The sequence below is a fragment of the Glycine soja genome, chromosome 3, assembly GCF_004193775.1.
Source record: "Glycine soja cultivar W05 chromosome 3, ASM419377v2, whole genome shotgun sequence".
In the NCBI taxonomy this organism is placed as follows: Eukaryota; Viridiplantae; Streptophyta; class Magnoliopsida; order Fabales; family Fabaceae; genus Glycine; species Glycine soja.
The window spans coordinates 45,433,642-45,451,049 of NC_041004.1; positions in this window are offsets into that span (position 1 = coordinate 45,433,642).

Here is a 17,408-nt window from a genome sequence, read left to right on the forward strand (position 1 = left end):
GCCAACGGGTCCAACGGGCACTGCCTTCCTGCACCATCACTTGCTACCTACACCTCCCTAATTTTTAACATCTCAACGTTACCCTTCTTCCTCGCGGGGTCGCCTTAGGCCCCCAATTATTTAATATTTTTTTTATAACTTTTTATTAATTTAAGTTATTAAATGATAAACTTTGTTATGATATGATGTATTGTTTAAAATTATGTTTTTATTCACAAGATTACATAATCTTAAGATATGATTATAATTGTTATTGTAAATAATTTAAGTATAATTTATTATTTATTTTAAAATGTTAAAGATAAATATTTTATATCTATTTTAGATTCTACCTCTCCTTTGCATAAATAAAGCTTTTGAAATTATTAAAGAATTCAAATTTAATGAATGGAATTATGGTTGATATTTATTAAAAAAAATATGGTGAAAGTGTTATGATAAATACATAATATATTAATTCAAATATTTGATTGAGAGTGAATTTGAATAATGATCAAAATATGAAATCACTGTTTATTTTTTATTAGAATTCTAAAAATAAAAACCTTTGGATGAGAATGAACTATTGACAATATAGAATTAATCGTGACTTATTTTTAAATAATAAAGATATTGCAAAAAGGATATACAAAAATAAATTATACTCTACTAAAAGCGTTACATTATATATCAAAAGATTATATCTTCAGAAAAAAAAATCAAAAGATTATTTTTTTTTTCACATACATGCATTAGTTCTAAAACATTGAATAGACAAAACGTGTAAATATTATTTTACCTAAGAAATGTTTTTTTTAAATTAAAATTGCTATATTCTTATTTAATATTACCTATATCCAATAATAGATTGAATGAGATTTTCATTTATATATTAAGATTAAGTGAAATGTTATATATACTAAATCATAAAACTTGGATAATTAATTTTGTAATTGACAAAAAAAAAACTTTAAAATGTGTATTAAATTAAATGTTGAATGTAAATATTGTCTCAAGCCTCATAATCTATAGAGTATAAACACGGCTTTGCTTCCTTATAGTAGAGGCTATTTTCCATAGTCACATTAGAATTTAGAACATGTAGGAGGTAATTTTTTTATATAGAAGAAAAGTTCTTGAATACTTTCATATTTGCAGATGCATAATTAGTTTTAGGGATGTATTGCATCAGGATTTTAAAGGAGTTTTTAACATTAAACTTTTCTTCTAAATTTTACAAGATTACATAGGAATTTTATGATTTATGAGATTTTTTTAAAAGATTTTTATGGTTAAGATTTTGTAGCTTGGATTTTAGGAGTATGTATTCAATTAGAATTTTAAAAGATTTTTTTTGTTTTAAAGTCTTGAGGTATTTAATAAAAAAATTCAAATAATAGAAATAAGGTTGGTGATATTCAATAAGATTATTAGAATTTTTATAAATTTAATAAAATCTGTTGATATTCAATTAAATTTTTTTTACACCTTAAAAAAAGTCTTCTCATATTTAAAAGTATACAATTTTTTATGGATTATTTTTTAGAATAGATTTTAATGAATTTCATGAGACTTTTAAATAGAAAAAACACATTAAACAATCTCACTCAAATCCTTAAGATTTCATAAGACTTTATTTATTTATTTTTCTTGCAAATTGACATGTTTTTCTTTTCTCGTCACCATAATCCTTATCTTTCCAATTATTTAAACTTGAGATATTTTAATTACGTGCTTATATATATAAATGAACATAAATATATATGAACATGAAAAATATATAAGTTTTAATGAATATGAGAACTTGACTTATGTATAAGTGGATAAATATATAAATGAAGTTTGAAATAATTGTTGAACATGTTTTTTATTTGGTGGGATCATTGTTATTATGAAAATAATTACAAATATCTATGCTATTAACAAACATTATGGTATATAGTTTTTATACAATTAACATGATTGATGATTTAAGAGAATGAGTTTATTGTGTTTGTAAATATGTTGGGAAAAATTGATTTGTTATGTAACAAGTTTATGTTTATTTGTATAAAATGAGTTTTATTTAAAGTATTAGTTAGCGAAATTCATGAATTTTTATAGATAATTTAAAAATTCACTAAAATCCATTAAAATCTTAAAAATTTATAATGTTATTTTAAATCTTATGATTTTATAAATCTATTAAGATATGAAATATAAAATCGTAATTATATAAGTCTTTTAAAAAAATCTTACAAATCATTATATTTCCCACGATATTTTTATTTTAAAATAATATTTTAAAATGTTAATTCAATACAACCCCTCAATGAACTTACATTATAAGAATTTAAAAAATTTATAATAATTTTATAAATTTATAAAATTCGAAAGGATTTCATAAATTTTTAAAAACACATAAAAAATTACAAAAGTTAGTAAAAAAAATAACAGACTTAAATAAATAAAATCAATATATATTTTTTAATCTTTTAATAGTTTTATTTTTTAGCTTAATGTCCTCTATGTTTATTTATTTATTTGGATAAAAAGCAAGGGGTAAGCCCCATCTTGGAGTTGCAACTCCATCAACATCATGCAGAATAAGGAGACTAACTCCCCAAGGAGTGAGCATGGCCCCAATTGGCAAGCCAGTCAGTCAGCTACAACATTAGCCTCTTTAAAGATGGGAACAATACTAACAAGCACTCACGATTAAGCAGGGAACAAATACTGGAAATCATATTCCAATAGGGTTGATGGGTACTTTTCAGATTCTGGACCAACTGAACGGCAACTTTATTCTATAATGATATTGCGCAAAACGGATACCCCATAACTCAGCTGTCAGCACATCAACAACACCAATATTATGCATATAACCAAGCTTCCAATTGCCAAAGGAAGCCCACTTAAAACTCCTGCCTCAGAGCCATCAACGTTACATTTCAACCAATCCTGGGGAGGCTTACACCACTGAATCAAGGTAGAAGAATAAGCCCTGAGCCCAATGAGACCCAAAAGCAGAGGAAACCGAAGCCATCTCGAAAAGGGAAATGTTCAAAATAAAGGAGCTAGAGAAAGTAGCGTGATCAAAGACCACTCTATTCCTAGCCAACCATAGATTAGAGGCAACAATAAAAACCACGGAAAATTCTTATACCGACCTTCTCTACAAGCATTAAAAGAGATCCACTGATGAACATTATTGATAGAGAACAAATAGTCATCAACATCAATAACCAGACTCTCCCAAACTCGGCACGCAAGCGGACAATCCCTTAAGATATGCAACCTTAGAAAACAGAAAACAGAGCCACGTTAGTTCTGCATGGCAAAGTAAAAACTGAATTTAAAATTATTTTGATTCAAACCAAGACCTAAAGTTAATTAAAATGATAAATAAACATCACAAAATACATATAAAAATATGATAAATTTGACGTTTATCAAAAGGCTTTGAGACGAAGAGGAATATTACTTCACAAATCTTCTTCCAACAATTATTTATGGAATTTCCCGTGACCCAAAATCACTTCATAAGCTGTGTAGGTAGAAAAACAACCATCTAAGGATAAACTCCATACGAGCTTATGCTCTTCCAGAGAGGCTTCGGCATGAATAATTGACAAGATATCCAGGATGATATAATCAGGAATCCATTGACGAAAAAGGTCAACAGCTCACTACCCATGAGGAAAGACATAATGAGAGGACGACTTAAAAATCTCGACATCAGGAATCCCCACATAAAAATCCTTAAGCACAATCCCAAATGGCAACCAGTAATCCTTCCAAAACTACATTTTTGAGCCACTCCCAATCACCCATCGACTCGCCTAAATAGTGTGATGCCACGTGGTTTGAATAGCCCGCCAAATCTCATAACAACTCACCTTCTTCTCCATCTTGGGAATGAAGAAGAAACTTGCATTATACTTATTACGCAACAATTTGACCCAAAGAGCATCAGGTTTAGAGATCAACCCCTAACCTAACGTCATAACCATGGCTTTATTGAATTGGTGAAGATCTTTAAAGCCTAAGCCACCCGATGTTGAAACGTACTTGCGGCGTGGAGAGTTGGAGGAGAAGAGAGACTTGTGCGTTGGGACCTTTGATGGTTGTGGGAAGAATACTTGAGTTGGAGAAGAAGAGAAGAACCGAAAAGCAGGGTTTAAATTACGTTGTGGGAAAGAAGAGAAGAACGAAAGGAGCTGCGTCTGTTGCTGTTGCAGGAGAAAGAAAAGGAAAAAGGGATACAAAAATCAATTGCCTTTTTTGTGGTTCGACCTTTCCCAAATTAGTTGAATTTTTTTATTCTTCTAAATTTAAATGAAACAACTAAAATTATAAAGGGCCAAAACAAATCTAATTGTATTTATGTCTATGTTTTTTTAGTTTGGCCTAGTCGAGCGAGTCAGTCCAGATTGAATTTTCCTATTTTAGGCTAAAGTTTTTTGGGTTCAGTCCAACATTGTAACATAATGGGTCAATCCATTGACCTTTACCTATTTAGATAGCTCTAACAAGTTCAAAATAAAAGACAAACGCAATTTAAATTTAAAATTTTGATTCCATTTTTCATATGATATTTAAATTTCAAAATCTAAAAAAGTAGATAAATAATTATTTTTTATTTTTACATGTTAAAGTATATATGTAAATTGATCAGACTAAAAAATATGCATAAAACATAACACACAAGAATAAATATTTTGTATGAAAACACATTAACGTATGAATTATTGTATAATTAATATTTTAATAAATGTTTTTTAACAAATTTTTATATCTGCACTCATTTGTCATTATATTAATATTAATTGATTATTATATAATAAATAATCATTAATTAATATTAATATAAAATTTAGAACTTTTAGAATTTTTTTTATAAAATTTAATATTTATGGTTATATACTCAATTATATTAATATATAATATATATTTTATTGTAACTTTAATAACTATTAGAAATGTTTTATAAACGATAATTTATGGTCAACTTTGGATTTAATTATATCAATATATAATATATATGATATTACTTTTTATTATTTAATGGAATTTATATAATAATTGTTTATATATAACAGATTCGGAAATATAGTAATAAAAAACTACTGTCAAAACTATAATTAAATAGATATAAATAGTATGATGAATTTTATGTCAATATATTGAAAAAGTCCTTTTATCTTTAATGTTATATCAATATATCTATAATTTATATATTGGTATTAGTTTGATCAAATTTATCATAAAATAAATTACAGATTATTATCATAATATAACAAGTCTAAATCTTTCCTGTGCATGCACGGGTTAAGATACTAGTCACTGTACATTCATCGGTCCAAAAACTAGTAAGAGACACCTAAGAACACTTTTACCCATTCGATTTGTTTTATAATTCACATAGAATACTTATAGAATAGAATGCACGTGGGCATGGGGCGCAAAAAAATAACTGTCTTGAATCAATATCTAATGCAAAAGAGGGCAAACTTCTATTTTAGAGCCTTTTCTTTTTTAAAAAAACAAGCATAGCATATAATATAATAAATATTAATAACAATAAATATAATAAAAAATAATTTTAATAAAAAATAAGGAACCATTTTAAACATAACATATAACATAATAAACTAAATAATAATAAAAAATTAAGTAAACCATAACACTTAATTATGAATTTCAGTTATATTAATATATTGTTATAAATTTATGATTTATTAAGATTTATAAACTTTTTAATTTTATTTAATTTTATTTCATGTTCTGATTTAAACATTATTTTTTATGCACATGTATTATATATTTTTTTATATTTTAGGTAAGAACATGGGATCTCATCTTGCTATTAGAATTAAAATTTTCAATACTAGAATGAATGGTGGATGTTATGCATGGGTAAATATTTTTTATTTTATAAAATGTTTTAAATATATTAATATTTTCTTAAATTTATATTAGGAAATATTTACAAAATATAACGTTTTTAATTATTAATTATTGTTGTACTTGATAGATATATAATTGATTATATATTTGGTAGACGTTTTTTAAAATACAATGAATGATAGAAATAAATTTAGTTACCTGTTAAGTAAGGTAGAAATAAAAATCATACATATGTAAGAGTTTATAGTTAGGAAAAAAATAATATTTTTCATAAAATAATATTTTTAATTATATTTTTAAATTAAAACTTAAATTCAAACAATGATTAAGATTTATATAAGATATTACAGTATTGATTTGTACACTCATACTTTTAAAAAATTATCGTATCCATAATCATACACGTGCCAGTTGTGTCTTTACCTTATGAGTACCTAAATGTACATATCGTGTCCATTACACACATTTTAATTAATATGAAAAATTGATAAATAAATAATATTAATTATAAAAATGATATTAAATAAATTAATATCTCATTCAAATATTTTTTAATTATAATATTTTTTGTATAATAGAATTTAAATTTTCATACTCTCACTTAAAAAAATATATATCCATAAAATGAAAATCGTATAAAAATCTTATAAAAATTTCCCCGTATAATAAATATATAAAAATTATTCACATCTTATGAATAAAATTAAAAATAATTAAATTTTTATACTTTCACTTTTAAGAAATCCATGTATTGATACTTATATGCCTACAAATTATGTCCTTACCCTATAGGTACCTAAATATGCATACCCATGTTCATTACTTGCATTTTAATTAATATGAAAAATTGATAAACAAATAATAGTAATTATAAAAAATATATTAATTAAATTAATATCTATTTCAAATATTTTTTTAATTGTAAACAAAATTGTATAATAAATATTTATAGTAAATGCATAATAAATTATCCTAACTTAATTATCTTGATTTTATTATTATTAATTATTATAAAAATGTATAAAATTATTTACATCGTAAAAATAAAATGAAAATAATTAAATTTTTATGCTTGTAATTTTAAAAATTCTTTGTTTCCATACTCATACTCACGTGAGTTGTGTTCTTATCATATGGGTATCTAAATGCACATATCTGGGTCCATTACCTGCATTTAATAATATACAAATTATTTTATTATTGTCTTTGAAATCATTGTTAAATGATAATTTTTTCAATGCCTTAACTTATTTTAGCGTCTATTAATGGATTTTATCGTGAATTTTAACGGGTTTATAATCTATTTTTAATATTTTTCATTAGAAAATATTAATAATTGTTTAATTAGTACTACTCTTAAAATATTAATTAGTACATTTTAAGTACGTACACTATTAATAATGAAATTTCTTATTTTGAAAAAATAAAAAATAGATAAACGCATGAGTTTGTGATAAATTCTACGCAAGTTTATAATCCGAATGTAAATTACAAAAACTGAAAAAACAAAGAAAAATGAGAATGATTTTTTTATTAAATCACATTAAATTTAAAAATCATTTCAATTTAATTTAAGAAAATATGCATTTGTATGTGTAATTTCTAAATTATTGTATCATATCTACTTATATAAATAAAAATCCATGAAATAAAGTATTTGGTATTTACCATGTAAAATAAATAAAAAAGATAAGATTTAGAATTATTTAATAAATTTGTCTTTATGTAAGGTTGAATTAACACATTCATGAATAAGGGGAGCATAATCTGGTTGAAGAAGCATTGAATTGTCGAAAATCATAAGGGGAATAAAACAACATACATGATAAGTGTGTTATGTGTAAGAGTAAATAAAACAAACAGAAACAGGGTGTGCATCTGTCGGGCTTGGAACTCTTGTGTGTTGTGCTCTAAAGATGCCCAAACTTCTTCAGGTGTATTCCTCCCTCTTTCCTTCCAAAATCTAAAATCTTGCGCCCAACACGCAAGCTTTCTTTCTTTCATTCGTGTTTATGCCATTTTCGTTTCTGTTCATGTCTTTACCTTCGCCGCTATCACTCTCCGTTTAAATACTGCACCCTTTTTACCACCTACCATCTTCTTTTTCACCGCCTTAATCTCCACGTTTTGTTTAACTTCTGACATGCCATATAAAATTAACTGCTCTTCCTCTTCATACAATTTTTCACTAATAGTAATAAATACGGTTGTTATTTCTTAACGAACACAAGCTTTTTCTTGTTAGAGAAGTAGAAAACACAGTGCTTATTTGTGTCATTTCCTCAGTTTTAGTTGCTTTTTTCGTCTCGTATTAGTAATTCTTTCAGAAATTGGGATTGCTTTGGGCGGCAGAAACTGCCCCACAAAACTGACTTACATAAGCAACAATATTGAGTGCATCTTTATTCAATCAAACCATGATTGATGAACAGCATACATGCACATAGATTAATTGAGTTGAAATTATTATAATTTAATGTGATTTTGAGTTTAAATTTTGAATATATAATAACATTAACGATTGTTTGATTTAAAAGAATAAAAGATGTGAAACTAAATTGAGATAAAAAATTGTGAAATATTTAAATTAAAGTAGAATATGAAAATATAAGACACATTAATTTTTAAAATATAGTTTCATCTCAAATGTATTCAAGTCTAATTAAACCAAATACTGCCTAAATATATAAAGAGAAATTTATTACTCATAATAATAATATCTAGTTTCAGTAATATTGTTTTTTATAAATGAAATCCTTTTGATCTTAAAAAAAAAACTATTGATGATCATGTGAAAATAAAGATTCAGCGGGGTCGTGCCAAATTTAAAGGTCAAATCTATACTAGCATGGCTGTTATCACTTCCAATCTTTTCACACCCAGTACTACCCACAATGCAACCAAGAACATGCAACCATCACGAAGTAAATTGATAAATATCTTTTTTTTTATCAAAAAACATTGATAAAAATAAACATATTGATGACATTAAATGTTACTAGATCTTAAAGGCAGGAATTCTGAAGAGAAGAGGCAAAATAAAAGGGGAAGGGCAGGCCATTCCATCCCCCTCTATTTTTATTCGAAACTATACGCAAAGTACGTCGTGGAAGTTCATATTGCTTCTTTAGCTCATTTGGGTCTTTAAAGAATGGCCACTTCAATACTCAATGTCTTAATTTCTTTTCCACACTGACACACATCTACTAATTACTCTCCTTCCATCTCTTCTTGACGGTATATAAATATGCATGATTGCATGAGCTTTTCTCATGGCATGCCACTCATCAACCATTGCCTATTTGGTTCTCTATTCTCATCATTGGTGGCTAGGTCTTGCTGGAGAAGCAGGGCACGTGCAACTTCCCTCTCACTCAGAGACTCTATGCTTGTTCAAGCTGATTTTGCACGTGCTCTCCTTTTCCAGCTTGATTTTCCTACCATGTTATTTCTTCTTCTAAGCTCAGCACAACCCAATTCAATTCATTTTTGGTAAGATGATCAATCATTCTAGGTAATTACAGAACCAAGCTCTTCCCCTTCCCCTTTTCTCATATAACCCCCGCAAATATAAATTTTGAATTCCAATGTAAGCATTTTTTTACTACTGATAATGGCACACTGAGTGGCTTCATTCATAGGCTAGGGGATATAGCATATGTGTAAGTGGGCTTTCATTAATAAAAAAATATGAGTTTTACCTTCTGAAACAGAGCTTTTCATGTGATTCGTATTTTGCAGGGTCAATTGGAATGTACGCAAAACTTCAGACTAGTTAGAAACAGAAGGATTTGAAGAGGGATGGCATATTCAGACTCACATTGTTCTCTGCTTCTGCTTCTCCCTCACAAATACACTTCAAAATTCAAATGCTGTTTTGTTAGATTAATTAGCTCATTGCTGCACCATGCAATGCACTACGCTCAGTCGACACAAAAAAGTAGAGCAGCTCATACATATTTGTTCTTAACTTTGTTTCCTTACAATGTACTTAATTAGATTGCTATATATCATGGATTAAATTATTAATCTATTGTATAGTATTCTCTATTTATAATTTCCTCTCTGAATTTGATTTTTTTTAATGCTATCTCTAAATTTGATTAGGTGTATAGTTTTGGATAAAACACTCAAACTAATGATATTTATAAATATTTTGTTTCGAAATAAATTCACGATTATGGCCCGTAGTCGTTCATAGATTGAAGTGTTTATGATATACAGTGCAGAGCAAGAGTTGTGTATCCATTTTTGTTAATCTAGATATAGACCACGAAGGAAGATAATAATCAAATTAATTTCAAGCGAGAGCTTTCTTAGCAGAATGAACAGCCTTTAATTAATTCATAGGGAAGGAAATGAGCTAATAATGCATAGGACTGTTTGAGCGTATCCTAGTCTTACGCCACTCGTCATTTATTAGATTCATTCAGAGTTTAGACCTGTTTGTTTTTTTCGTTATAAATTAAGCTTTATGCTTTCTAACAAAAACTATACATTTAAATAAAATCAATTTAAACACAATTTCCACTTACATTCAACTTTTCAAAATTAATTTATCAAAACCACTTCTACTGGTTAACTTTTAAACAAAATGATTCACAGTAAATCTTGTATATAAAAAAGCTAACGTACATGATTCTTTTAATCACATCAAAAAATTAAATTAATTTAGTTAATAATATCATTAATTTATATAATTTTTTAGTTTTATCTATAAAATTGGGACCTCGTTTTGTTTAATTCCTTATACTTTGTCAATTAATACATATCTACTTAAAATAATTATTTTTTAAATTTTAATAAGAAAAGACAAACTAAATAAGCGAACAAATTTTGCTTGACGATCTTTCCTACCTTCATAAGAGAGTTCAAGAAATTAATATATCACATTTATTGTGTATTAATAAAAGAAATATTATTGAATAGGATATTTTTAAAAAGTATGAAGACATATTTTTTTAAAAAAAAATCTATAGAAAAGATCACAAGAAGTAAAGGAATAATGTTATATTTCACTTGTTATATTTTATATTGTTTTTTAAAATATTTTATAAAATAAATATTAAATAAAAAGTATATACATTTAATGTGATGAAAATATAAAATATTACATTTAATTTTTTTTATTCATTTAATGAGAGAATATTTATTTGAAGAAATTGTGACAAAATTTAAAAAAGTAAATTATATTTGCATCTCCTGTGTTTTTTTGAAATTGCATCTAACACTCCCTCCTTCTTTGTACCATATTAAAAAATCCTTAATTATTTAATTTACATTATACCAAACTCATCTCTCTTATACATTGTTTAATAATTTAACAAAAAGTAGACATATGCTAATTATGTGACTTTTAATGAAAATTTATATCCAAAATATCATCATCTTCTTTATCTTAACTCTATAAAAGACATAACACCATTTTCAACCTAAAAATACTTTAACACTCTTTTTTCTTTTTCTTTTTTTCTCTAATTGGACGTGAACCCACCTTCTTGGTACGTATGTGTCAGCACTTTTTTTTTTTCTTTTTTCTTCTCGTTTTTTTAGTTCATTTTTTTTATCTGTTGGGTCGTTTGGTTGTTGTGTTTTTGTTGGAGGTATTTCCAGAAATGCTTATTGATTGAATATGATCTTTTGCTTCAAATTTCAGTGTTTTGTTCCCGCATTTGTATTTTTAACTCCTTTTTTGGAAATATTTATTTTTTGATGACTTAGTGTTTGATATAATGTCTCAATCAAGAGTTGCATCTTCAAGTGTTAGCAAGAATGAAGTAAAAGTAAAACATTAAAAGAAAAACTGTTATTACTTTAAGAAAAGTTCATTCATAGAATCAATTGTTAATTTGTTATTGAATATTTAACAAAGATGTTAAGACAATTTCGTTTGTTAACATATTTCAATTGTAGTTAGTTAACAACATTAACAAAAAAAGGATAAAAGTAATATAAAAAAAGAGAAGAATATTAGGTGTAATTTGAGAAAAAACAAAAAAATACGAGTGTAACAAAGATTTTAAGATAATTTCATTTACTTACATATTTTAATAAATTTTAATTAACAACATAAAAAAAAGAATAAAAAGAATATAAAAAAAGAAAAATATGATATGTAATTTGAGAAAAACATAAATAGCAGTGTAATTTAATCAATTTAAATTTTTTGAGAATATAATAATCATTCGGTATAGTATGTTGTTATGAAGGGCCAAATAGCTCTCTATTGAGTCTAATTGTACGTTCCACTTGCAATTTTAAATTAATAAAATTTCCTGTTCCTTTTAAGAATTCAGTGCGGAGTAATTAATGCAAGAGACTACGAGTCCCTTAGGTTATTGAGTTTTGACTGAAGAAATTGACAAAGTTGTGACGAATAAGATGATGCAATGAAGTGGTACTTAGGAAAAAAGATAGACAATGTTGAGATTGAGAAGAAGAGAGGGATGAGGTGAGAGTGGAGTTGTGTAAGCAAATGATCATAGAATCATAGTATAAAGAGAAGAGATGGCGTGACGTGAGGATACAATGCATAATGGAATGGATATATATCAATATATGTTATCACAGTCCAAACAAAATACTCTTTCTCTGTTCTCCAAGCGCCACTCAAAGTGGAAATTTGCCTTACAAAGTGGGGGGTCACTGGCTGTTGCTGGCTCATTTTAGTTCTGCATGTCGTTTGCTACAATACAATATATTTGTGTTGGAAATTGAAGCCTAAGATCAGAGGGAGACAAACCAAGCCAGTGCTGCCCACGTGGAAGAATCCTTAAAACCCAAGCAATGCTAGTGTGTACTGACAGATACACAGATATTTTATTTTGATTAATTAGCACATATTATATCAGTAACATATATTATTCAATGTATATTAAAATTAACAGAAAAAAATTAAGTGTGAAGTTAGATGAAGGTTGATAAAATTGGAGTGTGTTTGGATATGCATTTGTGACTTTAAATTTGAGTTTTGGATGGGTTGAGCATGATTTTTCACGATTTAGAATTTTGGACTTAAGTTCCATTGAAATAATTTAAAATAAATTGTGTATCAACTTGAATTTGAGTCTTTCAAACACATCATTTATATTTGATAAAGTAATCCTTTAGACCAAAATGACACCCAACACACCTAAATCAAATATCTCATTCCACCACATATCCAAACCGTGTACCCCCTTGGTCGCATACATACATATTTTTTATAATAAGTTTTGCATTAAAGTGTCTTTTTTAGAATACAAAAACATTCGCCAAAAGTTCTAACTTAAATCCTGACTTGAGCGTTAAAATGTTTTTTACATATATCCCTTGCTTTCAGACTTACACGCGCCACCGCCAAATAATTCAACAAAGAACTATCAAAGAAGATCCTTCGGCACACTAAAAAATCTTTCAACAATGGAATAAGTGTTTGGTCCACTGTGACAGAAACACCTTGATATGCAACAAGGTTGTGGATATTAAAATCCATTTTAATAATTATATATATCTAAAATCAATTTTGAATGCAAGTTTTTAAACAATTTAGTATGATAAAATTATTTTTTTAATATATGTTTCCAAACAAAAACCACATTACAACGTACTCTCGTTTATTTAAAATCGGTTTTGTAAAATCAGTTGATTCAAAATTAATTCTACAAACTCGTATTCAAACATACATTAATTTTGAATAAAATTATTTTTAAAATGATATAATTTATGTTTAAAAAAATGTATTCTAAAAAGAAGTTTGGAGAAAAATTTAGAATACTTTTTATATTCAACATAAAAATTATTTAAAATTATTTTAACCCATAATTAATCTGGATTTAGAAATAATTTTTTAACATGAGATTAAATATAACATTAATCTAAATTACACTAGCCGACCTTTTAACGTGATTTTAGAAAATTTGTATGAAACCAAATACACGACAGTTTATGGTCATTTTGGTGAAAAGTTCAGTTGGTGAAAAGTTCAGTAGGTCTCAGCATCTTACTACTAGTTTAAATATTTTCTTTTTCATTTCATTTGATTTCAGTGTATCAAACTATACATAAATCTCATATTATTGCGTATTTGATTTTAGGTGTTTATTTTGAGTTTATAATTAATTTTGAATAAATTTAACATATTTAATTATATGTTAGAAAATAGTTCAAAATTGATTATGAGTATATAATTAATTTTGAGTTAAAACAATTTTAAGTAAATTTTATGTTTGATCCAAAATTTTATATTAAATTTTACTTTTAACTTAATTTTATAATAAAAACACTCAAACATAAATCATATTACTTTAAAATAAATTTAAACCAAAATAAATTTTATAAAATTAATTTCATTTAAAATCAATTTTAACCACCTAATCCAAACGTATACTCAATTTATTGATTCGCCACTTTATAAATTTCGAATGAATGTCTTAAAAAGTAGTAGCACTTACTAACACTGCTCGTTTTTAATGCGAAGTGTCATTTGAAGTCTTGAACACGCAATGCACAAATATCAAGTTATTAAACTTAGAGAAAGAAAGGAAGACAAATCTGGCTGTGTCTTTATGGGTCTCAGATTAAACATTTTGGATTGAGAGTACTGATTAGGGCACGCTGAAGTAAGTCAGTGGCCAAAGGATGAGTCCCCCTACTGTCTACGAAGTAATTGCATAACGTACAGACATAATCTCATGTTTGCAGAGGATGAAATAAAATTTTAATACCAAGTTTTTAGTTTATTTAATAAATTTGTAAAATCTTTACACAGACAGAAAAATATCAAAAATAAATTCTTATCTTGCACTTGCCTCTTAATATGTTAATATTGAAAATAAATCATGTTCCTGTGATTCTGTCATAAGTTGATTGAAGGCTACTTCTTACACCAAAGGATCTTCACTTCCTTTTTTCTCTTCCTCGCTCTTTACCGAATGCTCTAGTTCAAAAGAAGATAGATACAAAAGACATTTTAAGAGTTTAATTCAAAGCCATAAATGCAATAATAAATGTATATTATATTAACAATGGTCTTTATTGGGAGATTCTATCATTTTTATACTAACTGAGTCTTAGACCTTAGATCAGAATGTGCTGATTATCATCTACATAATAAGTCCTCTAATCAGGCTTAAGTGAAAATGATTATTGTTAAGTGTGATTATCAGTTTTTGATAGGATCGAATGAATATATGGCTACAAATACCTATGTGATAGGTCATTCCATTTTCTTATGGGGCCGAATAAATACTCAGTATTCTATCCAACTATCTATCTAATATAAACTTGAACTCAAAATGTCTTGGTGATTACTTGACTTTAAAGAAGATTCTAGACTAAACTAAGGAATTGCTTTTATATTTTTCATTATCTAAAAGATCAATCTCTAAGTTACTATAAGCTTTGAAAAAAACAAAAGATTTTTTGTTTCAAATGATAGTTAGCTCTTTGAAGGAAAAACAAAAGTGAACTTCAATGCATTACATGTAGGTAGACATAATCCTTTTTTTTAAATTTTAATTTGCTTTCAGAGAATGATATTTTAAAACGAGTTTAAAAAATATTAGTAGAATTACTTTTCAACACGAAATAACTAAAAATATTAATTAATTATTAGTTAATATAGGAAATTTGTCGTATATTGTTGAAAAGGTCTATACTCTATACCAATAAATTAATAAGGTTAAACAGAACTAATATTTATAAGATGAGAGGTGTAAGGTGAGAGACAGAAGGAATATTTTGAAAATATAATAAAAAAAAACTGGGGCCAGAAGAAAAAAAAAGAGGGGTGTAAATATCATGGGACTTGGTGTGTGTTTGGATAACATCCAAAATTATGATAAACCATGGTAAAGGTGGATCAATCTTGATTTTGATCTGCACATGTTTAAATTATTTTCAAAATTATGATAAAAAAAAAATTATGGTAGAGTTGAAGAAAGTATGAGCAGCTTCCATTTCTACCAAAATTGATTCTATTTGAATTTAGACTAATTTATCCTCACTTCACTATCCTCGTGTATATGTTTATTATTTATTTATTTATTGATTTCAAATATAATTAGATCTAAAAAAAATAAAAATATCATTAAAAATATTGCTATATTTATTTAATTTTGAATTTATTTTATCTAATTTTCCCTCACACTTATATCCTTAATAGTGTGATAAATCATATTAAAATAACCATCATATCAATGCCTTCAAGCATATGTTTATTATTTTAAAATATGGTAAATCTAATTATATATAAAAACTGTATATAGATATTAAAGCCTATTTTGATCATTATACCATAAATTTTTTTGATTCAAAGTATCAAAATAATATATATATATATATATATATATATATATATATATATATATATATATATATATATATATTTTGAGAGTGAATAATATTCTCTAAAAAAAATCACTTTTTATAATATCCGTTATCTAAACGAAAATTACTTACTTCATAATCAATTATGATAATAATCAATTGTATAAAATTAATTTTATTCATTGTCAATTCAAATACACACTTAATATTTACTCGTAGGCACGAGTAAGAATCTGGGACCTACATAAGATGGTGTGAGTGGGACTGGTCCGTAATCCAATTCTATTCATGCTGCTTTATATTCATGAATCTTAGGACTAAAAAACTTGGTGCATGGATAATAATCAATCCAATCAACACATTATCCTGTGGCAGAACTTAATTCCACTAAAATAATCTCAAGACTCTAATATTACATTTATACGAATGTAGTAATGAATACGTAAAACACAATCAATAGGGCCAGCCAGCCATAGAAGAAATTATATGCAGACGGCAATTACAAATTACAATGACCACACTAGGAAGTGTCATGGTGCTAGAAGTCAATCACACTTTGAAAACTACTAACTCTGCCTCCATTGCCCCCAACATATAACAACCTTTTAACTAATTCACGATAATTAAGTTGATTAATTTAATTAATGTTACTCATTGACTAACAAAATATGTAAAGTAATTAAGGATATCTCAGATAAAAAATTTAATGAAGAGACAATTTTTTAAAATTTTTATAAAAAAGACAAATTTCTTGAAACTCTATTCAAGGATGGTGGTACTATTTCTATTCCGACCACTTACCCAGCACACTGCAAACAAGTCTTAGACGAGAGTTCAAGTCTTGAAGCAAGTGTTATATCAGTTGCATAAGAAAACATGTTTTCCGTCTTGAAGCAATTAAAATCCCGATTAACATAGATTTTAATAGAACATTATAAAATAATAGTTGTGTTTACTGTTTACGTATGATATTTTACAAGCGAGTTAAATAAAAAATTTTAGGTTATAAAAGTAAAATTATTTCTAGAGTGATATGGTTTGGGAGTCTCACCCAAAATCAATTCTATCCAACGACAGAAAAGTTAAAAGTTTTCATTTTTCCCAAAGTCAATTCTACCCACAGCAAAAATAATTTTTATCCACGGGAAAATTTACCCAACCGAGAAACAGTACTATATAAAATAAATCATTCCCCCACTGCAAATGGTCATTGGCCAAACAATTTAATTAGG